The following is a 25,683-nucleotide window of genomic DNA, read 5'->3' on the forward strand; positions in this document are numbered from 1 at the left end:
ATTTTCGCCATCATATTGAGGATAAATTAAAGTCGCCACCAACTATAATGGTATGAGTCGGGTACGTGTTTGAAATCAAATACAAGTTTTCTTTGAACCTTTCAGCAACTGTATCATCTGAATTGGGAGGTCGGTAAAACGATCCGATTACCATTTTATTCCAGTTGCCAACAATAACTCCAGCCCATACTCGCTCTCAAGAACTATCTACTTCAATTTCGCGACAAGACAAGCTACTTCTAACAGTAACAAACACGCCACTGCCAACCCTGTTTAGCCTATCTTTTCTGAACACCGTTACGTTCTTCGTAAAAGTTTCGGCTGAGCTTATATCCGGCTTTAGCTTTGCTTTCAGTGCCTATAACGATTTGAGCATCAGTGCTTCCTATTAGCGCTTGGAGCTCTGGCACTTTCCCAACACAGCTTCGACAATTTACAACTGTTTTACCCATGGTTCCTGTATCTACGTTCTTCTTGTGTTCAGCCTGCACCCTTTGTGACTGGAGCCCTTCTTGTGTTTTCCCGAGACCCCTCGAACCTAAAAAACCGCCCAGTCCACTCCACACAGCCCCTGCTACCCGTGTAGCAACCTCGTGGTTGTAGTGGGTACCCGTTGGCGCAAGTGGAGGAATCTGCACCCTACAAGGTCGCAGAACCGCCTGAGCCTCTGATTCAGACCCTCCACTCGGCTCTGTACCACAGGTCCGCAATCGGTCCTGTCGACTATGCTGCAAATGTTCAGCTCTTCTTTCATCTTGCAGGCCTTTACCACTTCTGTTAGCCGGTCGACACCAGAGAGAATCTCTTCTGATCCAAAGCCACACACAACATTGGTACCGACGTGAGCAACCACCTGTACCTGGCTGCACCCTGGGCTCTTCACGGCATCCGGAAGGACCCGTTCCACATCTGGAATGACTCCATCTGATATGCACACGGAGTGCACATTGGATTTCTTTCTCCTCTTGGCACCCATGTCCACACGAGGCCCATAACGCACCTAAGGTTGGAGCTCCAAAATATCAATAATCCCATCCTCTGTGATTGTCCGGGTCTTGCATGCTTAGGGGTTTCCTCTCAAACAGGACGGCCGACAGCATCTTGCTCAACAACAGTGTCAGCCACAGATAGCACCGGGAATCTGTTTGTCAGACAAACCGGGGAGGCCTTCCATGCGGCCGCCTGGGAAGACTTTGCCGCCTGCTGCACCCTGGGGCGGCCTCCCATCATACCGATGAGCATACCGGACTGGCCAACGGTGAGGACCGATCGGAGGACTCTGACATGCTGGACGTCCGATGGATCCCCACGACAGCCCCACAACAGTGGTGCCCATCCACAGCAGCCTCAAGCTGCGTAACCGGAGCCATCACAGCCTGAAGCTGAGAGCGAAGTGCCACCAACAAGGCTCGCATCCGCACACAACAGTCGCGTCAATGTCCATAGTAACGACCGTGAAAAACTAAACTATACAGATAAACCGACTATCGACTCGCGCTACGGAAATCTACTGTAGACCCTGACGAAAGTGCAGGAGCTGTGCCTAATAAATTAGATTAAAACGCAGAGATTCAGAAACCTATCCACCGAAGCTCTCAGGTGAAACTAAATAATTCGCCCCTGATTAGGAACTTGTAATATGTCACAAAATCGATTTACTTTCCGACGCAAACGAGAACTGTGGCTATTAGATATTAAATAAACAAGCAGAAACTCAAGAAACTAAACTATTAAAGCACACAGATTATATTACAAAATTCGGTCCTGGTTGGGCGCTCGTAAATGTCACAAAGTCGGTTACTTCCCTTCTGCTGCTTGTGTCTCGACCGGCTACTGCTACATCTCCATAGGTAACAGTGCATTGCTCCTCACGAGACGTTCTGCATGATTCTTAACTCAAGAACTGTTGTTCATGTTATTTGTTCAAGTTTAGGGGCTTATGCAGGTTAGTAATGGGGGTAATGGGATTTTGTGGCCATCCTTTCCGACCGGTTTTCTTTCACAGTCTTGGGAATTTCATTTTGGTTCGTAGGTATTATTTCAACCGTCGATCAAGCACCTGCGACTGCCATGTCACGCTTGGTTCAAATGGCTCTGAGCACTATGGCACTCAACATCTGAGGTCATCAGTCCCCTAGAACTTAGAACTACTTAAACCTAACCAACCTAAGGACATCACACACATCCATGCCCGAGGCAGGATTGGAACCTGCGACCGTAGCGTTCGCGCAGTTCCAGCTGAAGCGCCTAGAACCGCTCGACCACACCGGCCGGCCATGTCACGCTTGTGCAGTCCGCTACAGCTCTGGTAGGGTGTACATTTCTCCATGCACTTCGTACGCTACGAATTTGAAGATTTTCAACATTTTTTCTAAACATTTGCAATGCGTCTTAGCAGCAAAAATTTTGACAGGGTCTTTGTTGCAATGTATTCTTCCTGTATAAGGAATTTCAGTGTTTCAACTCGTAGAATTGGACCGTTGGCTTGTGAGTGCTGTTACGAACAATGTTCTTTATGAGTTTTCTGTCCTTCCCCACCGTGTTTTCTGTTATTATGAATGTTACTTTCTCTCAGAATCCTAAATTTAATTTGGGAGCTGGTTTAGTCTTCTGTATCACTGTTACCCTTAATTTCCTTTTAAATATTCTGAGGTAATTTTTGTTTTTCGGAAGAGGACATTTTTAGGTATATTATGATTCAGTTCTTGTAAAAACAATATTCCTCTATGGGCACTGACTATCGCTACAACCGAGGCTCTCATCTGACCCGCCAATATAAAGCAGCTTTAAAAACGCGATTTTTACATATAATTTTACAACATTCCACCGAAATGTAAGGGAATCGAACGGGCAAGGCTGTTCACGGCGTTAACTGTATAAGAGTGGATATACTACGTGGAACCGCGATTAATTGCTGCAGATATCTGTAGTTTCCCTGAAATCAAATGACTCTTCAATAAATCGCTAAGTAATTCGAACGTAGTTTGGAAGTCTAGAGCGCATTACAAATCATTTTTAATATTATATTTATTTCGGAACAGGAGTTTCCTTGCAGAGTTAATCATATTTATATCTATTACATTAATAGCTAACTATCAGTTCACTCGACTAAATAGTTTATAAGATAGTAACTATACACCCTTCGTTATATTTTATACTGATAGCGGAAGTACAAGTTCGCTAAAGCTATGTGTCAGAGTCGGCAATCCTTGATGCCGTATTTTTGATAACAACTGCGTTGCTGAAGTAAGGACACAATCGCCCAAAAGAGTATTCCTAGAAGCACATTTGAACAGGATGGAGTTATATGCTCCTTTCCACCACACGCAAAAATATCGGATAGTATTAGCGTATGCGTTGGACAAGATTCTCTTAAGTAGCTCGCACTGGGACTCAGAAGTACCATGGTTTTTCTGAAACTCGTTGAACATTCGCATTTTTCATACCAGAGACTCACTGATACTGAACCTTACGTCTGTACGTGAGCTGTTCCAATACCTTAAAAGGTCTCCAGGATTCTAATGTGATTAAAGTCACCTTACCCTCTCCTCTGCCTATTTATTCTACTTGATGCTGTAACGTGTCTGTATCCTCTGAAAGTGGATATCCTGTTATGTGGCGTAGAATAAGTAGAGAAACACTTGTACGTCATATATAACGGAGTAGTTTCTTATCCCGTTGTGTATATTCCACAGGAGAATAGGCCATCACATGATTGTCGTTTTCCACTTACTAAAATACAGGAACCTACAAGGTTTGCAATTCCAATTTTAGAACAGTAATTTCGTCGTTAATTTGTCTTTATATCTGGCTGATCCTTCGATTACCAAGGCACGGAAAGTTGCGGTGCTGACGCTTCTCCATTTAGACAGACACTCTTTTTTACATACTACGATTGTCTTCCTCTGTAAAAAAAAAAAAAAAAAGGTTCACCGAGACATCCATCCGAGAAATGTTGCTGGGTAGTCTCTGGACGGATCTGGTTGTGATGACAAAATGATAAGTAGTGGCAAGCTTTGCTACGAGCAGGATGAAGCGCCTGATGAGGCAATATTTAGAACGAAAGTAACATGTCGTCGGGCTCTAGATTATTCACTAAGAGGTCATCTTCCGTAAACTGCACTCGTTTTAATAAGGATTTTGTTCTGTGATGTTGGCGTTCTAAATGACTCGAGGTTTCGTTGCCATAGGTACCAGTACATCAAGGAAAACTCTCTTTCACTGGCCTTTTTCAAAAGGGAGTGATGGTAAATTAGAAGTCGAACCAATGAAATTGCAGAGAAATCACAATGGGTCATAATAAATAGCGATATAATGTTGATTTTACTGCACATTCATTCTCATTAGTGAAAGTAGTATTCTTTTTCACTTTTTTGCAGTTTAAAAAATTTATTCATTTCGTAAATTTCTCGGGTATTTGTTGCCAGTGAAAACTGCAAGGTACATCTCCGCTATTCGGAACTGAAAGTCATGTAGCCCTGACTTAGAATTGCTAGTTTCTAATAACTAGTTAATTGGTGATCTACCAAGAAACAAGAAACAAAAACTTGCGAGTATCTGGTAACTAGTAACTGCTGTGTTCATTAATCACGATAAAACTTTATAACAGCTAAATAGAGTCTAGAATTCATACTATTGGTCACATAAGTTAACTGACGAACAAAAAAATTTATACTTGAAATTCGATGATTGATAAATGTTACAGATCTCGGTGCCAGTGGAATGACGATATGACACATCGCTTTGAAGGAAAAGTCTTCTGTATCATTTGACTACGTCATATTCTTCAGCTTCTCCAAGCACGAAGTTTCTGCTGGAATCCTCCTGACAGTAGAAGATATGGGGGAAAAGTGTTCCTTATTGATGACAACATTACAGTCACTAATAAAACACTAGAACTCCCAACAGAAAAAGCAACAGAAACTTTCAAGGATGTTTATGATCGGACAGTATGTAATATACTGACTTTGGACATAAAGAAAATAAACTGTATGCATTTCAGCATAAAGAGGAAACGTAGTTCTATCGCATTATGCGTAAATGCAGCGAGCGAAAAGTTTTTAAGAAGGAATGCTGATTGCCAATCGACAACCAAAGAACACATAAAGATGCAAAAAAAAGAGCGTCATCCTCGATATTTGCTCTTTGGGTTCTGTTCTCTGTTTCTAACAGCCAATGCCGTGTGGTGACGCGCTGCTCTTACTCACACTCAGTCCTTGGCCATGGGATTGTTTCCTGGGGACCGAAAGAATAAAACAAGTATACGATTTTTAAACCGCAGGAAAGAGCCCCAAGAACTATAGCTAGAAGTAGTAATTGCGCTTATTGTAAACAACTCTTTAAAAACCTTCGTTACCATACCAAGTTAGTACATCGATCAAGCTGTTGTGCATTTCACATCAATTCACAGTCGACATAGGAAAGAGAATTTGTAATTACATTTATCAAGGAAAAAATAATCAAGGAACTTGACGCAGCGTTTTACGCTCAAATTGTATAATAAACTACCGAACGAGATGAAAATGTTACCAGAGTACATCTGTTTGTAAAGGCAAGTAAATTATTTTTCATATGTTATGTATGCTACGCAAAACACATTACTTAGTGGACAGAGCAGTGGCTAATAAAAAGTGGCTAACTACAGCACTCTTATATTACAGTTTGTTATCATAACGTAACGCCTTTACAAGAAATCATGTGGCAAGATGAACAGTGCATGACAGTAACGTCATTCTCCTGAGTTCAATAGCTCAGCCATCATAACTGAGCTTCGAGGGCGAGGACATGGAGACGGATGTGGGGAATACTGTCAATTTTCCGGCCTGAAAACAGTTTTCTGAATGGACTGGAGTCACCTTTCCGAGGGGACCGGAATTAACGAAAGGGGTAGAGCATAAATTTTGTAGTTCTGAAGACAACAGCGACTGTCCTTGATGAGTGCAGCGATGAAGAGTAAAACTTTGCTTGTATCGGAGAACACTGCATAACAGGGACCAACTGCATGAGGCAGTGCTGCTGTTAAATGCTGACCTCATATTCATGACTGTGGATCTTTCTCTTTCCAGTCATCGTGATTTACGTTTCCATGGTTCTCCTACATTACTTCAGACAAATTCTGGGATGATTCCTTCACCTAGCCAACGTCCAGATACCTGTACTATCTTTTTAATGTACACTTAAGTATCCTGCGTATATGTATATTTTTGAGCTGTTTATTTTCGTTATATTATGTTTATGGTTCAAATGGCTCTGAGCACTATGGGACTCAACTGCTGAGGTCATTAGTCCCCTAGAACTTAGAACTAATTAAACCTAACTAACCTAAGGACATCACAAACATCCATGCCCGAGGCAGGATTCGAACCTGCGACCGTAGCGGTCTTGCGGTTCCAGACTGCAGCGCCTTTAACCGCACGGCCACTTCGGCCGGCTATATTATGTTTATCAAACCTATATCACTCTACGATGATCAGTGGATGAGCAAATGAATAAGCAAATTAAATAACTAAATAACATTAGTCTGATGTTCCACACTGGCTGAACATGGTATGTTGCTCTGCATAAATTCCCACACACTGTGCTTACTATAGATGACTGCACTTGCTAATAACCAGTAATCATTACATGATCCGTCTTCCTTCAAATTGATACGTTGTTACGCGTTGTGGGACACGATGCGACTTCGTTCTGGGAAGACCATACTTTTTATGGTCCGGGTTCTCTATCCTTCCTTTATAAGTTAAATGTGTCGCCGAAATCTCCTATAAGGTACACACTTTCACTGACGCGATGTAGAATACAAGCAGTAAATAAAATTCTATTATCATTCATGACGCATTCCTTCGGGATATCAAATGTGGTCGCGTGAACCAGGTCGGGTTATCGTACAACCGATGTACACATTACTATACTTTACGAGAACTTTAGTACACAAATTAATAGTGTTATAAGTTGGTAACTGGGGACAACGTCAAGAGAATTATAGTGATTTTAGTAGAAACCTTTATGCAATCTATCATTGTGGTATGTCAGTACCAGTACTAAGCAAGAATACAGACAACATGCAGTGCTGGCGACGGCAGGTATGAAATGGAAATTTGCAGGTCTTATCACATTCGACGCCACATTGGGTGACCTGCGCCGGATGGGGATGAAATGATGATGATGACAACACCCAGTCCTTGAGCTGAGAAAATCCCGACCCAGCCGGGAATCGAACCCGGGCCCGTAGGACGGCAATCCGTCACGCTGATCACTTAGGTATCGGGGCGGACACGGCAGATACGATAGCATGTGATAATATACTCGTAAGTTGTAGTGACCTGGGTTTCTCTTTTAAGCCACAGCAGTTGTCGGTTCTGTTTTTCGACCGTTAAGGACTTGTTCTACAAGGGACTTTGTCCTTTAACTATCTAGCTTCTGCACATGTGGACCGAGCCTGCAGCTAACTGTTCCAGCGGTTGGTTCATAACACTTCTTGGCAGTGTGGATAGAATCATTCTCCTGCCACACGACTAGAGCAGACTATTCTCTTACGCCACATCATCGTCCAAGAGGTGAGCTGGTATAATAATAACAAAAGTGTAGTAATGTCTTCCTGTTTCTCTGTTTGAGCTCTTTCTAAGCGTTTACGTGCATGTGCTCATGTTAATGTAACTTGTTTGAGGCAAGCTTCTGCACATCTTTAGTGCTTGTTTTCATTCTGCCGCTGCTTCTTTGCAATCGTCGAGCCCTCAAATCAGTTCGGAGGTTCTCTCTTACTGTTTATTTAAACTTCATCCAAGGCGCTCTTAGTCTCTTACAACTGTTATCATTGTGAATGACATCCTGTCTTGCACTGCTGGTAATCTTATACTTCGTCGCTCAACTATCAAGTAAACTCTTGTTCCAGGAAAGCCTTAACAGAACGCAGATCCACGAAGCTAGTTCCCTCATTGGTTAATCTCATGAATCTCCTGAATGAAACCGTGTACTGTTCGCACCCCATTTCTTAATGATTCATTTGTATATTTTTCTGCGGTTTACACCACCAGAGTTTTGAAACTGAAAATGCTACGAGGGTGCACTGAAATGCAATATCTCCGATTTTTTTACGTGAAAACACTGAAAGCTATTAAAAATGAAACAAATATTATTAACAGTTGACCTGTCAACAAAGTCAAAAATTCTGCAGTGATGGTATCAACAAACTGGTCTCTCATTGGGAGAAATGTGTTAGTCGTCAGGTTGACTATGTTGAGCAATTAATATGTAGACATGGAGAATGAAAAAGTAGCATGTAAGTAACGCTATTTGATATGAACAGGTTAAGAGTTGTCACCTGAAAAAATTCGCACTACTTTCCAGCACGCCCTCGCATTTTAGAATGTCTTATTACGTTGTTAGGCTGTTAAAACGTAATTTCCTTCACGCCTCTCTTCTACAGTCAGTATTCGCAATATCGACGGTCATATTCTTCGTCAGTTTTCAATCACCACTAAGTGAACGGTGTAGTACGCTCTGTGTTAAATTGAAGATGTGCTTCCTCTTTCCTTATCTATTTGTCGGCGCAGATTATGGTGTTCGCTTGGACGATGAAATACTCACTTCCTATCAGTCACATAGGTCTTTCAGTGTTCTGTGATAGACGAAGTAGAGAGTACATAAAAGGTAACAGCACGGAGTGTTTCTAGAAAGCTGAAATGAAATGAAATGACCGAATGGCATCGTTGGCCGATAGACCCCATCCGAGGAAGTTCGGCCACAACATGCACGTCTTATTCCAGTCGATGCCACGTTGTCGACTTTCGAGCCGGTGATGAGGATAAGGTGATGAAAAGAAGAACACAACACCCAGTCCCAGAGCGTAGAAACTCTGCAACCCAGCAGGGAATCGAACCCGGGCCCGCTTGCATAGGAGGCGAGCCTACCGCCACCACCCAACTGAGCAGGCGGACCCTGAAAACAGAAATTTGTTTACTTCAAATATTAATTTGAGGAAAGCTTTCCTTAAGGTATTTCTATCGAGTGTAGCTTTGTACGGAAGATAAAGTGGACTGTACACAATTTCACATAGGAAGAGACTACAAGCTTTTGAAATATGGTACTACTGAAGAATTTTGAAGGTTAAATTCGCAGTTTTAGATAACGGAGAATGGAGGAGCAGGAGAAACGAGGAAATCTACCTTCTGATGCGACAACCAACTATCCTACAGAAGATAAAGAGCAAAAGAATGCAATGGGTGGGCCATGTAAGCCGTATGCCAGATGGAAGAAAGGCGAAGATGGCTCTAGCGGGGAAGCCTAACACCAAACGCCCCATTGGAGGACCAAGGCAGCGCTGGATGGACGACCTGGCGAAGGAATTAGCAGCCCTTGTGAGCCCTGGAAATTGAAGACACCTGGAGGGACCGGGCACAAAACAGGGAGGAATGGAGGCAGTTTGTGGAAGCAGCGCGTGGTCTGCAGGGCCTGTGATCGCTGGATATCTATCTAAATTCGCAGATCCGATAACTGCTGACGACGTTTCAATCGAATTGGGGATAAAAGAAGTATGTGGCACAACTTGACTAGAAAAAACATCAAGGAATAGTCATATCGACGAAGGTGGACAGAGTGGGGAGTAAACACAGTAGAGGGAATCCAAGGCTCGATTACAGCAAGCAGGTTCAAATGGCTGCATATTGCAGTAATTATGCAGAAATGATTCATTGTAAAATTTATTTTGACATTTGAATCTGAGAATGATTTCGTAGATTTGGAGTCTCGGAATATGTTTTGCTCTTTGAATGTCGATCAAAATCCATCTTTCTATCCAGTATCGAGTAAATCTGTGATACATTTTGACGTTTGGCCGTAACGAGCTACGATGCGTCACGAACTACTTCGTTTTTCTCTTTATCGTATGCTGTCGATACAAGCCGAAGCATTCAGTCGCGCGTGTGTTTTCATGTTGGAAAGACTTCTCGAACAATGTATTACTTTCTGTGCTGCGTATGTCAACATGTAGTTGACACAGGAGGCACGCCGAATATCTTTTTCGTCCAGCTTGTTGAAAAAAGCCCTTCTCTGTGGGATTACACAATGAAATCGTTTTCGAAGATAAATGTGATCTGCTTTGCGAGGAGGAAGAGAGCAATGGAAATCAAAGAAACAGGTAATTACTTGCTGTGGAATATGTAGCGTTGTTTTTGACTCTCTATTCTTTTGGTCGATGTTTCGGTTTCAGATAACATACCTATGATTTTGTCTGTGATTGTAAAATGTCAATCGTATTGAAAAAATTGCTTCCTTCCATACAGAAATGGAAGAGTCCTTATTCAAGTGCCTGAAAACGAAAATTGCAAGTGTATACATTGAGCAAGCTCCACACTCAATACAGTTCACGTGCAGCTTCGAATAACATTTGTCCAAACTGAGAAAAACCTTGTTATTTGGCCACCCCATCACTCATTTCTTCCCCCGTACATGAAGGGGTCTTTCTCTTTTGAGCATGTAATTCCATTTGAAGGAATTGAAGACAGTTTGGTAATTTTATCGCAACGCTGTATGCCGCAGATACTCAGAAAATGGTGAGTTGTCAAACGGCACAAGGAACAACTGATGTGGCTGAATGCGGCATGGTAGTACAACCACGTCCCCCAAAGGAATGGATGAAGCCACCAAGAGTGATTCAAAGCATTTGCCGATTAGTTGGAAATATAAGAACTCAATGAAATGAAAAGATACCAGGACTCAGCAGTTGATGAAGTTGGAGAGACGTTTTCTCAGTCCATGCTCCCAGGCTTCGAGAAACTTAGTGACGCATGTGTAAGATTTCTAAAGGCAAAATTCTTGTTACTTTTTAATCAGCGGCTGGGTAAAACAGAGGAGGAGACGTTGCATTTTCCTCTTCGGAATGGGCTTCCTTCTTTTGAAATACACTGTCTTTCCCGCTCAAACACACTGTCTATCCCTAACAAAATCCACCAGCCATTGCTACAACATCGATGATGACTTCAAACACGGCAACATTTCTTGTAAATAGATCTAAAGCGGCATCTCAAGATAATGAGAAGTTGTACCTTGAAATGTCCCCTTAGAAAAATTATAAATGGCTGTGCTTAAACTGACACACAATATTTTTAGCGCAACGCAATCTGACTTTTAACAATCCCTACAAAAGAATGGCCCTGGCTAACACTAACCTATACCTCTCACAATTCACTTACTTCACAAAATTCTTCGATACTCAAGCTACTACAATACAGCGAGCGCCACTGCTGCCAGCTAAATAAATGAATCAAACTACTGAAGGCACTAACTACTGATAGGCATAGTTAGCAAATGAAAGATTTTGATACAGAACAAACAATGTATTTACCTTAACAGTGTTCAAAAGTTATAATATTGTATAGATCAGTCCATGAATACAATATTACAAATCTACTCTTTCTGATGGACACACGTCCAGATCGTCCGCTTTCAAAATTCCGCCATCTCTCTCCCCACATCCACCACTGCTGGCGGCTCACCTCCAACTGCGCAACGCTACGCGCTGTTAACAGCCAACTGCCCAACGCTACAATAGCCAATAACAATGCAAACCAGCCACAGACTGCACACAGCACAGCCAGTGATTTTCATACAGAGCGCTACGTGGCGTTACCAATAAGAAAACCTTAATAGCCTACTTACATAGCCCCCATGCTCCCCACAAACAATTTTACAAATTGTTTTGGGCACTGGCCAATACATATTTGTTAAAAAGTTTCCACAATTACGACAACAAAGAAATCAAATGCACACACTTACTGATACAATGTTGGTCAAAAGCTAAAAGTTTCTCACAGTCCATAAAGACAGTCCTGATCTTTCATCACAGTAAAACTGCAGTTTTTTTCCTCAAAGTCTGAGCAGTAAAAGGAAATGCACTCGGAAGTAGTGGATTTCCATGCAGTTTTGAAGAAGTAGTGTTGTCCTTCCAATAAAAAAATGGAAATGTCGTGTGGCTAGGGCCTCCCGTCGGGTAGACCGTTCGCCTGGTGCAGGTCTTTCGATTTGACGCCACTTCGGCGACCTGCGCGTCGATGGGGATGAAATGATGATGATTAGGACAACACAACACCCAGTCCCTGAGCGGAGAAAATTTCCGACCCAGCCGGGAATCGAACCCGGGCCCTTAGGATTGACAGTCTGTCACGCTGACCACTCAGCTACCGGGGCGGACTGTCCTTCCAATGGAAAGACAGTGCTGACTCTTGACATGCAGACAGGTAATGGGCCACAACAGAGCAAACCCACAGGAGAGGCAGTCAAAGTTTTCAAGAATATTGGTAGGTAGGTCATCACAGAGCAGACCACTGTAGTCTTGTTAGAGATTACGGTATTGGTGGGCCACCAGAGGTGCAGACCCCCTGCACTCCCTGTAGAAATAATGGTATTGGTGGGCCATCAAAGATGCAGACCCACTATAGTCCTTGTAGAGACGGCCAGCAGCCATCTGTTGCGACTGTGCAGGTGCACAATCATCATCAAAGAGTCTTGCGGACAATATAGCAAGTCCATAAACCACCATTTGTGCACTCACAAAGTTTCTGGAATTGTCCTTAGAACCAGCAATGCTGTTAACCAGTCCCTTGCTGAATTATTAACACACGTGCAAGCACTAACAGTCCCAACTTCTCACATACTGTGCATATATTATGACCAACAGAAATATGTGCAGTGAAATGAATGCTTACAAGTTACTTAATTTGATGAACTGGTGTCAATTAAAATTTTATAACATGAGAATACAATACCAAAGGTACAAAATACATAATTAAAGAATGTAACAATACAGATAACATTTGTAGTAATACGGGCTTTACAAAAGAATCGAAATAACATATACATCAGTGTTACAGGAAATATGTTATAAGTACATGCATAAAAGATCAGAATAACTTTTGAAACATCAACTTCACACATGAGCAACAAAACAGAACAGATAAATAATGTCTAAAGATCTTTACAAAGTAAATAACATAGTATTAGAAAAATTCTACAACATAACTCTCATCAGCTAAACACATAAGGACAGGAAAAACACAAATACACAAGGGTACACAAACACATAGCAGAATGATACAAAAGGACAGGACAGGGTTTGTTTTCAGTGTGACATTTGGTACTGCAGACCACCCGAAAACTTCATTTCATATATCTTTCCTCTTATTTCAACATTTGTTTCCACCAAAAAAATCCTATCCAAGCATACTTTCTGTATTTATACATTCACATTTTTCTTACCTCATTATTTATTTTCCATTATCTTATTTCATCATTTGTTTCCAAGAAAACCCTACCTAAACCAGTTGTCCCTAAACCCTACTTTTTTGTTCATATCCTCCTTCAAAATACTTTTATAGCCAAACCATTTTCTTATAGCTTCTCAATGCATTTCTTCCAATTCATCACGACTCGTTCTTTTATATAGCCATTCTTTTATATAATCTAACTTAAATCTAGTGAGCTCAGATACTAAACTAAGGGACGAGGCAATGCAGCAGCACAAAACAATTAATACAAACAGCAATGAAAAAAATGGAAATTGTCAAAGCAAGCAGCAGCAAATCTAAATTAGCAGAGCAAATGTAACAATACAAGTAATATGAGCCAATGTGCAGCAACAAGAAAAATTAATCAGTAGTAAAACTGGCTTAACAGAGTAATACAAAGTGACATTCAGTAGCACTATGCATGGCAAACAGCAGCAGCAAATGCTATAACTTATACCTAAACATTGCAAAGCTCAAGCAGAAAAAATGTTAGACTAAAGACAATGTAGATAAGGGAAATGTCTATTCACATCTTAATGTCTATGTAATTAAAGTGGTGCACCACAACTTATTCTAGGAGATAAATTACCAAGTAGTTGAAAAGAAAATTATGTATGCAAGTCCTGTGAAGGGAAATGTCTTTTTGTGCTCTTTAGTTTTGTTGAAGTAGATCATAAAGTTATTATTTACTGGATGTGTAGGCATAAAATATCTATATTAGCACATCCATAGAGTTTTATTTTAACCAATGCTGCAGTGCAGCTAGAAACTAGATGTTAAACAAAATGAGCAAACTCTCAACTAGAAAGACAATAGATGTAAAATGTTTCTCATCATTTCATTAGGCATTTTAGTAAATATCATAAATTAAGAGCTCCACAGTATAATCATATGTTTTCAAGTTTGAGCGTGTTGTATTTGCGATGCTTTCTACAAAGAAATGTCATTACCGACTTTAATGGCCTCCTTTCTTCTCCACCTGTGTCTCCGAAAGGCACACACTAATGACTTTTTTCCAGGCGACTGTCGCGCATCTGGGTGCCCACGACGCATTACGTAAAGGTCACTTAACTTTCTTACTGAAATATTTACGACACCAGTTTGCACTACAGTGACAGTCTCATATAAAAAATTTCAAAAGTCGAGAATTGGCGTTGCAAATATGTAGAAACAAAATCCTATGAATATAACAGTGTGCAAAAAATTTTCGCCTGCATTGCAATACATTCACGCATTTACAAACATTTCATAACTCTTAAAGTACGATTCTCAGCTTATTGATCATAAACATACCTCAACAGCATAATACACGTTGTCATTATAATAATAACGTCATAACAGATCAATCACATCTCATAATCCTCGCAGCTTCTTTCAATAATTTCAAGACCTTGAATAAAGTCATCTACCTCAAATGTACTTCAAAAATCATGATCCCTTACCAAATACATCTTTCAAAGCTCTCATAGTATCACAATGGTTCTGAAAAAATATGAACAGTTCACAAAGTACAGACAAAATACAATTTTATAAGTGTGAAATTATCCAACTGTGTAATTATGTAAACATCTGTCACTGTTGTAGTAAAATAAATGTTTGTCTCTTCCAGTTAAATGATCAGATAGCTGTCTAATTTATGTGTTAGAGGAATATGGTACCGATGTGTAAAGTTGTATAAGCAAATACTATATTAGCTAGGGCCCCTTGTCCTTGCCAAACACATGGTACACAAAGCAGGCGTGTACCCCCTTAGGATTATAGTAATTGTACCCTCTGGTGTTACAGATTACAGCAGTGGAATGAAATGTATCATGGAAATCCTTTGTATCATTGTAATTCTAAAATCTTTAAAAGTAAATGTTTTAAGTACAAAATTAATCACTCAAATACGTGTACTGTAGCACTAAACTGTGCGTCTTGTTGTAAGATAATCTCTGTGGAAGTGTCGTAGTTATTGTCCTCCAAATGCTGAGTTCTTCAGAAGTCAATGTACTTACCTCATGATAAACAAAAGTGAAATGCTTTGCGTATAGATATTTTACTTACTACGCGTATTGCCGTGATGAAGAAAGTACTATACTGTAACGTATTGTTGTGCTACGAAAAAGGCTGTCTCATTATAGCTATACCACAAAAGTTACTATTAAAACATGTTTTCCTTTCCAGAAGAATTCAGGAAAACAGATACACTGCAAAAGCATTAATGTAAATTATGTCACACATTAGTAGCGTCCTGATATAATCGTGTAGCTGTCAAATAAACTAACCACTGTGTCATCTGGTATCTCTCAGAAAGCACTTTAAATCCATAATGTATTTTCAAATAAACCAAAATGTTGCAGTAATATCTCATTAGCAGTACTGGTATATGTTGTAAGTGTGTAAGCCTTATAGTCGTTATGTAATCGTGCAACTAACAAGCAAGAATGTATATACAAAATAACACGTTGTTCTCTGTTCACTATAACAATGCATTTGTAATTACTTGTCTAAATAAATTCCCTAGGTTCTTGACTGGATAGCTAACTTCAGAACATTGTTGCATGTCAACAGTGTCTCAGTGTGACAAATTGTAGTAGTAGCGTGAAGTGAAAAATTTTATGGCAAAGACTACGTTAAAAGGCAAATTATCTCTCAATAAACGGTTTTACATGTGAAATGTGGAGCAATCCTTTACCCTTCCTAGTACGCAGAGTTTCATCATCAGAGCAATTATCAAGTTGTATACGTCGGTAAGGAATGCTAAAATTTCTCCCAAGGTTAGCGTCTATGTTATTTTTCTCAGAGCCTGCCGGGGCACGTGGCTGCCTGCGGTGCGAGTCATTGTCTGCTATCTCTTTGTTGGCGTGCGTCGTTATTGGGATTATGAGACCTAACTTCTACAAATTCACCTTGTCGAGAGGGCCCTGCCCTGTTTGAATCTCGCCAGTTCTAATGCAATTCAGGTCTATCTTTATGATCATATCGTCTGTCATGTCGGTAGATTCCATAGTTTCTTTCTTGTCGGTCACGTGGTGGAGAATTACCGCAGAGAGGTGATCTTTCCCTGTAATTATTACTCTTCTGCCAACAGGTGTCATACGGGTGGTGTCAGTTTTTGTCAAGATTTACATTGTAAGAATAGCCTTGTCGTGTCCATTTATTATTTCTGTCATCGCGGAATTGTGGCGAATGTGACCTGTAATTGTTGTGCTACTGTTTTCGAGTTCCGCGATTGTCAGTGTCAATTTCCAATTCTTGTAACAGTCCCTGAAAAGCTTCAATGTCGTCTTTGCAACGTCCTGCCAAAATAATATGTCGTAAATGTTCAGGTAATTTGATCAAGCTATTGTGGATGAGTTCTGAGGGGCTCTATGGGTTTGACAGGTACTGATTCTTGTGCAACATGTCTTCAAAATATTTCACAAGACTGGAAAATTCAGATTGTTCGAAATGTTTCATCATTATGATGTTATGTTTTACTTGGTCTTGTGTAGCTTGAGACCAATATGCTGAGAGGAAGGCAATCGTGAATGACCGATCGCATTCTTATGGTTGGTTCATTCTCTATGTATCCACACTTAAATTCTAATCTGAGCTCTAATGACCAGTTGGGAGGAAAACAATGAGAGAATTTATGGAGCCACGCTTGTGGATGAATGTCGTTGCGAGAATTCTTAAATGTTTTGAATTTACGTGTAGTAATGAACAGCTTATAGTCAAAATCATCGTGTCGGCGAGTAGCATATCGGTCATTGTTACGTCGTGTCGGCGGTTCCATCTCAAAATTCGGTGCACCTTGCCAATTTCTTTCATAATTTCCGAATTCCCCTGTGTTATTATTTTGTGGCCTTTCCGTATTTCTAATTCCCTCTTCCTGTGTTGGAGCGCGAGTGTCCTCTGAAATATGTAATTCTTGTATTACTTGTGCCAACTGATCTTGTACTTCCCGGATTTCTCTTTTGTGTTGCGTATTGATTTGATTCTGATTTAGTTTGAATTTCTTAATTTGTTCATACTCTTCTGTGTCAGTAAAGGCTACAGGTCTTGTGTCACTCAGATCATCATCCACCTTTGTAGATAAGTTAGTGAACTGATCCAAACGTTCGGCTACTTTCTCCGATAGTGAACTTATTTCCTCAGTGTGCATTTCGGAACCAAGTTTCAGAGTGTCCATTTGTGTTGAAATCGTATCTACTGAATCCTTTAAGTTTTCCTTAGTTTTTGCAAGTTGCGTAACCGAATTGGTAGATGCAACTGAGTCAGTTTTAGCTTGCAAGGTGTCATGATTTTCATGAACAATAGTTTGCAGTTCTTTTATGGCTGCTTCGTGATTGTGTAATGCATTTTCATGACGTGAAAATATAGGTTGGAAATGCTCACAAATTTGTGTTTTTACGTCATTACAGACTTTTTGACATTTCAATTCGATTTTATGTAACTCAGTAGTTAAATCTTCACGTGTTTGTTCAAGCGTGGTGTCTAACTTTCGAAGATTTTGTTCCATCCTGTCTTACTTTTGTAGCCTTTGTCCCATTTGTTGCATTAATTGTAATAACAATGCACAGGTGTCTGAAACATGTTGGTCAGTGCTTTTTGGTTGTGAAGTTGCACCAGCAATATTCACAGTTTGACAAGCAGAAAATGTGTCTAGACTTATTTGAGAAAACGGTGATGACCCAAAACCTGAATGTGCAGTATTTGCAAGATTGTGTCCTGTCATTCCCGATTCCTGAGGCGGGCTGTTGCCGACCGATCGATCGATAATGCTTCAAAAAATGGGACTTAACATCTTAGGTCATCAGTCCCCTAGAACTTAGAGCTAGTTGAACCTAACTAACCTAAGGACATCACACATCCATGCCTGAGGCAGGATTCGAACCTGCGACCGTAGCAGTCGCGCGGTTCCGGACAGCGCGCCTAGAACCGCGAGACCTCCGCGGCCGGCGATAATGCTTCCCTGTTCACTAATTGTTTCACTTTCTTCACCATTGTTTGCAGCCCACTCCATTTCCCTATGCACAATTACCAATTTACTATGTTGAACATTAGTTAATTCATTAGACGGTGGCACTAACAGACTGCTTTCGCCTTCACTGTCATTTCTGTTTATTTTAGAGCCTAGTATTACGTTTTTCACACGCCATAATTGTCTCAATATTTCACACGTTAACACAGAAAAGCACAATTTGAAAAGCAAAAATAAGAAGACGCATTAATGTAGCACAGAAAATAATATCTAGTTAATTGCAAGCGCAGCTGCAAAATACTTGGTGCAAATCTACATGCATGCCACAACTGTTTTACTGTACAACAATGAAAGACTCCAACTACAAAGAGATTCTCTCTACAATTACACTCTACCAATAAACAAAAGCTACACCAATTACACAAACTACAAGAAAATGTCAGAAGATTCCAGTTAGGTACCCTACCAGGGTCGCCATATGAAACATCCACTTAGAAAAATTATAAATGACTGTGCTTAAACTGACACACAATATTTTTACCGCAACGCAATCTGACTTATAATAATCCCTACAAATGAATGGCCCTACCTAACATTAACCTATACCTTTCACAAATCACTTACCTCACAAAAATCTTCGTTACTCAAGCTACTGCAATACAGCGAGCACCACTACTGCCAGCTAAATAAAAGATTCAAACTACTGAAGGCACTAACTACTGATAGGCATAGTTAGCAAATGAAAGATTTTCATACAGAACAAACAATGTATTTACCTTAATAGTGTACAAAAGTCATAATATATATATCAGTCCATGAATCCAATATCACAGATTTACTCTTTCTGATGGACACACATCCAGATCCACTTTCAAAATTCTGCCATTTCTCTCCCCACATCCACCACTGCTGGCAGCTCACCTCCAACTGCGCAACGCTAAGCGCTGTTAACAGCCAACTGCCCAACGCTACAACAGCCAACAACAATGCAAACCAGCCACAGACTGCACACAGCACAGCCAGTGATTGTCATACAGAGCGCTACGTGGCGTTAACAGTAAGAAAACCTAAACAGCCTACTTACAACCTTTTAAATTTTTATCCATTAGTTATGTATGTACTTCACTGAATACTAAACTAAAGCTAAACTAAACTCCTCTCGAACAGCCCATGAAGGCCCAATGGCACTGACATTCCGCTGTGTCATCCTCAGCCTATTGGAGCCACTGGGCGCGGATATGGAGGGGCATGTGGTCAGCACACCGTTCTCCCGGTCGTATGTCAGTTTCCGAGACGGGAGTCGCTACTTCTCAATCAAGGAGCTGTCAGGTTGCCTCACAAGGGCTGAGTGCACCCCGCTTGCCAACATCGCTCGGTAGACCGGATGGTCACCCATCCAAGTACTGGCCCAGCCCGACATCGCTTAACTTCGGTGATCTGACGGGAATCGGCGTTACCACTGCGGCCAGGCCACTGGCTACTTCACTGAATAAAAACCCAAACTAGGAGGTCTTACTAAATATAAACTTTTGATGGCCGCATTTTAACGTCATTTACACACTTTCACCAGCTTATCTTCCCAGCAGGAGATATAGCAAGCAGAAAATTGGTGTCCTGCTTTGTCAGAATAGGTGTCACCAGTGGCTCCCAAAAGTCGAAACTGCTTGGCCTCAGTCTGTAGAATTTGTGACATTTGTATTCGTGTAGTGAGAGCTGACGAAACACAATAGCCGAACTACATTTAATATTAATTGCATGTATGAGTACAGTGAGTACCTCCTTCAGTTTAATTTTCACCTGCCTCGAGATGACTGGTGTTTGTGCTGTCCTCATCATTTCATCATCATTCATGAAAGTGGCGAGATTGGACTTGGCAAAGGTTGGGAATTTGTATGGGCGCTGATAACCGCGAAGTAGAGCACCCACAAACGAAACATCATCATAATCGTTCCTTTTCTGGTTTTTTCCAACTTTAAAAAACGTTATGGTACAACAGCGCCCTCTTCAGAAGAGTTCATGATTACAGCTGAGCCAGAAAGGTGGTTCGTGCTGTCTTTTTGTTTGTCGTAACGATGTTGCATCACGTGTCATATCGCACATCGTATCATCCCAGTGGAAACACAAGTGTTGCACCGACAAGTGTCCCGTCGCGACACATTTATTCTTACGTATCCTACCGAATATCACGTCGTCTCAGTGGATACCGTCTCTTACTGTGACTATGTAAGAGCCAGAAGTTAAAAAACAGTGTGCCATGTGGCAAGTTATTAGTGCGAATTGGTAGACTCGGGGTGAAACGACGCTGATTGGAAAAAAATCGCAACAACAAAGTATAATTAATGTAGAGGAATAAATTTGCAGGAATAAATTTGTCTGGGTAACATATTTAAGTGATTAAAATAGCAAGATCCCAGGTTCATGTAAGAGCGAGATAAGCCGTTACAAATGCGAAATACGGGTTCATGAACGACAGGTTAATCACTGGAATGTTGAATGCAAGCACGCAAACGTGCGTGCATCGTGTATGGAGGTGCTGGATGTAAGTTTGTGGGGTGGAATTCAATGCCTCTCGCACTTGGTCGGTCTTTGCAGGAACTCTTAATGCGGGTTGTGGATGACGTTGAAGCTGTCGTCCAATAAAGTCCTAGGAACGCTCTGCTTGGGACAGATCTGCAGATCGAGCAGGCCAAGCCAATAAGCCAACAGTCTGTAGAGCATATTAGGCTACAACAGTGGTATGTGGGTGAACTTTGTCCTATTGGAAAACACCCCCTGGAATGCTGCTCTTGAAGGGAAGCACAACAGAATCATCACACTGAGGTACAGTTCTACAGTAAGGGTGCGTGCGATAACCACGAGAGTGTCCCTGCTGTCAAACAAACTCACATCCCAGAGCATAACTCCAGGTTCAGGTCCAGTGTGTGTAGCTCGTAGACGGGTTGGTTGCAGGCCTTCAACTGGTCTCCTTCTAATCAACATTCAGCAATCAGTAGCACAGAGGCAGAACCAGCTTTCAACCTAAAAGCACATCAGACTTGCACCCTGCCGTCCAATGAACTCTCGCTTGTCACCGCTGAAGTAACAGACTACGGTTGCACGCTACAGGGCGTCTGGTACGGAGCTATTGTTGAAGGAAACGGTTTGTAACAGTTTGTTGTGTCACTGTGGTGGCAACTGCAGCTCAGATTGCTGTAGCAGAATAAGTTTGAAGGACGAGATTCTAAGGTAAATATTAAAATAATCTATCACTTAGAAGATTTTTGGTTACTTGTTCCGTTTCATTAACACTCGCAAGCAATGAAACAACGTTATTTTTGAAAATGGATTGTGCTTATTCGTTGTCATTCATAAAAATTGTTTAAAAAGTAGGTAACATTATACGAGGGTCACTCCAAAAGAAATGCACACTATTTTTGTAAAAATATAGTTTTCATTCTGCATGTGTGAAAGCTCTAGTGTGTAGATACATCCTTCCCGCTTGTTTTCAGACTTAGTTCAAACTGTTCCCGTGAGTGGCGCCGTCACAGCATGTCTTCAAAATGGCTGCTACACTTTACGTTCGTCAGATACAACGTGCTGTCATAGAATTCCTGTGCTGTGAAAACCAAACAGGGGGAAACATCCGCAAGAGGTTGAAAAAGGTGTATGGAGAGGCTGCTGTTGGTCGCAGTAAACTTAGTCGGTGGGCAAGCAGGTTATGTGATGAAAGCAGGTACGGCAATATTGAGGATTGTCCTCGCCGGGGCAGGCCTCGTACTGCACACACTCCAGACAATGTGCAGAGAGTTAACGAATTGGTGACTGCTGACAGACGCATCACAGTGAACGAATTTTCAAGCTACGTTGGGATAGGGGAAGGAAGTGTTTGCGGAATACTGAAAGTGTTGGCGTTAAAAAAGGTTCGTGCCACGTGGGTTCCCAGGATGTTGACAGTGGCTCACAAAGAAACGAGAAAAACGGTATGCAGCGAACTTTTGGGACAGTACGAGAATGGTGGAGATGAATTTCTTGGAAGACTTTTGACAGGTGATGAAACACGGCTCCATCAGTTTTCACCAGAGACGAAGAGGCAATCAATGGAGAGGCATCATGCAAATTCACCCAAGAAAAAAAAATTCAAAACCACACTTTCTGCTGGAAAAGTTATGGTTACGGTGTTTTTCTATTCCGAAGGACTCTTGCTTGTGGACATCATGCCAAGTGGAACCACCATAAATTCTGATGCATATGTGACGACACTGAAGAAACTTCAAGCACGACTGAGTCGTGTTCGACCACATCAGCAAAAGTAGGATGTATTCCTGTTGCACGACAATGCACGGCCACATGTCAGTCAAAAAACCATGGAAGCGATCACCAAACTCTGATGGACAACACTGAAACACCCACCTTACAGTTCTTACCTGGCTCCTTGTGACTATCATCTCTTTGGGAAACGGAAAGACTCTCTTCGTGGAGCAAGGTTTGAAGATGATAACTCCCTTGTGCACGCTGCCAAACAGTGGCTCCAACAGGTTGGTGCAGAATTTTACCGTGCGGGTATGCAGGCGCTAGTTCCAAGATGGCGCAAGGCAGTTTAGAGGGATGGAAATTATGTGGAGAAATGAAAATATTTTTCCTAAAGGATGTATCTACACACTGTAAAACTATGAAACATGTAGAATAAAAGATGGATTTTAAAAAAATAGTGTTCATTTTTTTTGGAGTGACCCTCGTACTTACCTTAATTAATCTAGTATTAAAAAAATGAATCCTCAAAAAAAGTAATCAGGTTTTTTTGTTGTGTTGGTGGAGATGAGAAGGGTGACGACAAAAAAGTCCGTGCCGTGGGCCAAAATACGTCACTACATACTAGATGTGGAAAGTGGAAGTAAAAAGGAAATATACACAAGATGGCTTAAAGAAACACAAAGATTACTGGTCAACGGAAGCTTAACAGATTTGCTTCCAAGGCATGGATGCGTCCTGTTAAGGGTACTTAGCTTCTGACATCGTATCTGCCTTGCCAGTATGTCCTGATTGTAAATACAACCTTGTTTGTCTTGACTGTAAATTTCCTTCCATATGGACAGTTGAAGGAATAGCGTTGCCCAGTATGGACAAGTTGCCTGTTTTACCAGCGGGGGCGCCGGATTCGGCTAATCAGAGAGCATAATGTGACCGCTACATCGGGCGACGGATTCACTGCATACTAATTAGGCTGATTGCGTTTTAATATTAAATGTCACCGCACGAACCGATGAGCCTGATATCGTATGCCGTTTGTATGATTCGCCGTCGGGCAGCTCCGGAGCTTCTGCAGAGATATGGAACCTACTAGAGCGGCACGGCAACACAGTACTCTTGAGAGAGAAGTCCATTGTGAAATGCCTAGTCTGATCTGCCTAGCATTCGTCAGATCTGTCCGGAGGACTGTGCGTAGCGTTGAATTCAAATGCGAGATACAGCAAGAATATGAGAAAGGATTCTGTAGCTGTAAGCTACGTCCGTATCAGAAAGGAAAATTGCTCTTATCGTATGGTGTAATGGAACACATGCATCTGCATACACAATGAATTTAAAGGCTAAATTTCAAATTTCATAACCAGATAGTAGCCTAGCATTCCCTCGGATGGAACAGGAATTCCATGTTCCAATGGTATGTAGAATCCTATCGTACCCCTGTGATTAAAGTGTGGAAAGCACTGGATTACGTTATTCTTAGGCTGCCGACTGTCGGACTTCAAAAATGTACAAGAAATTTCTCAACTATGTGCAGAATCAGAACAGGCACATTTGGCGATATCAGTATTTGGGCAGTTCTCAAAATCTCATTCTTGAGTTGCAAAATCAAATGCCACTTGCATCACATTAAAAAATTGAACAACATGTGTGGTAATATTGTACCCAGCCGTTTGCCAAGAATATTGAAGCACAGGTTGATACACTGGAGCGGACAGACGTTTACGAATAAGAGAAAGCTTTATCATTATGAAAATTCTGTTTCCTAATTTACTGTCAAAGCCACTGCAGAGTGTCTTTGGAGAGTCTGTTATCTTTCTTCTACGTATTTTATACTGCCTGAAGAAATATACATCCAAAGGTTGTACGTATTTTGTTATTTCTGGTAGAATGATCATGCATTCATCTTCTTTACCTGCGAATGAATCATCTACTATTGTTGTGTCATTGTAAGCACTCCTAGTATCACAAAGTAGTATACACCTCTCGCTAATTGTTACAAGCTCATTAGCAACATTCACGAAAAAAATTAAATGATCTTTTGATATTTTCTCACGTGCTGGCCTCCAAATGTGTGGCAGAAGATTACCTTCAATAGCCTTCTTCCTGAAGAGAAATATTTAGCCATCTTGTTAGGTGTCCACTCATTGGAAGTCCAATTTCTACTCTACAGCTGTGAGTTGTATTGTGTGCAGTGTAGACCAAGGCCACTGTTGATTTATCATCTTTTTCAGATAGTGTCGTTCCAGGTGTTAGTTAGTAAGTAAATCCATTTGATCAGTACGGTATTGTAATGCCTGTGTTATTCCAAATTACAGTGTAATGTTCCTTCAGGTATGCAGGCATGTCAGAAGCAACAGGCACTGCTGCTACTACAGCCATTATGAAATATATGAAATGTATTAGCGGTTGCGAAAACAGACCACCGTTAGCTGTATAATGAAAATTTATGACGACCCGGAACGCTAACCCGGATTTCCCGCGAATCTTGAGTGGTCGCCTTACTACTTGGCTGTCCAAACACGACTCACTGCCCGTCTTAAACACATGTTTGACGACATATTGAAAGAGATATTACTACATGAGTCTCTCTCCTATCACCACATCTAAAAAGTGGCTGTGGCAGCTATATAAGGGTATTTTGGAGCTTCCTAAAACTTCTGTTCAGGGAGAAAAGTGCACACCGTAAGGAACTGACGGTGTACAGTTGCACTAAGGCAGAAAACATAGAACATAAGGGCAGTTAACGAAATGAATGAAATAGCCTTTCAGCAATAAAGGACGCATTTTGTCCTCGTTGGCGTCTTGGAAACAGAGAAACTATTCTGGGTGTGGTAAGAGTTGCAGCATGCCGGGAGGAATGCAAAGTTAATGAACTTAATTGTAGCAGTTTATCGTTTGACCTCTCTTATGGTCCCGTAGGTAACTGTGTGTAGTGTGTCACTGAATGTTATGGAACTAGTAACAAATATGATGTAAGAAAACAAGAGGCGACCTGTGTAATATAAGGAAAACTGCGTTATTAATGTCAGTAACTAATGATCACTGCTTAGTGAGAACATTATACGACTGAACTAAAGGAAGGACTACATACAGTTGTAATATGAAATATGTTTATTATCGGAGATGGTACAGGAATTTACTTGCCGACAGATGTTTAGGCGAACCCGATTGAGATACAAGTAAATCAATCCGGTATGCTTGTAATGACGATTAATTTCAACATTCACTTTC

Source organism: Schistocerca serialis, chromosome 6, assembly GCF_023864345.2.
Source record: "Schistocerca serialis cubense isolate TAMUIC-IGC-003099 chromosome 6, iqSchSeri2.2, whole genome shotgun sequence".
NCBI lineage: Eukaryota > Metazoa > Arthropoda > Insecta > Orthoptera > Acrididae > Schistocerca > Schistocerca serialis.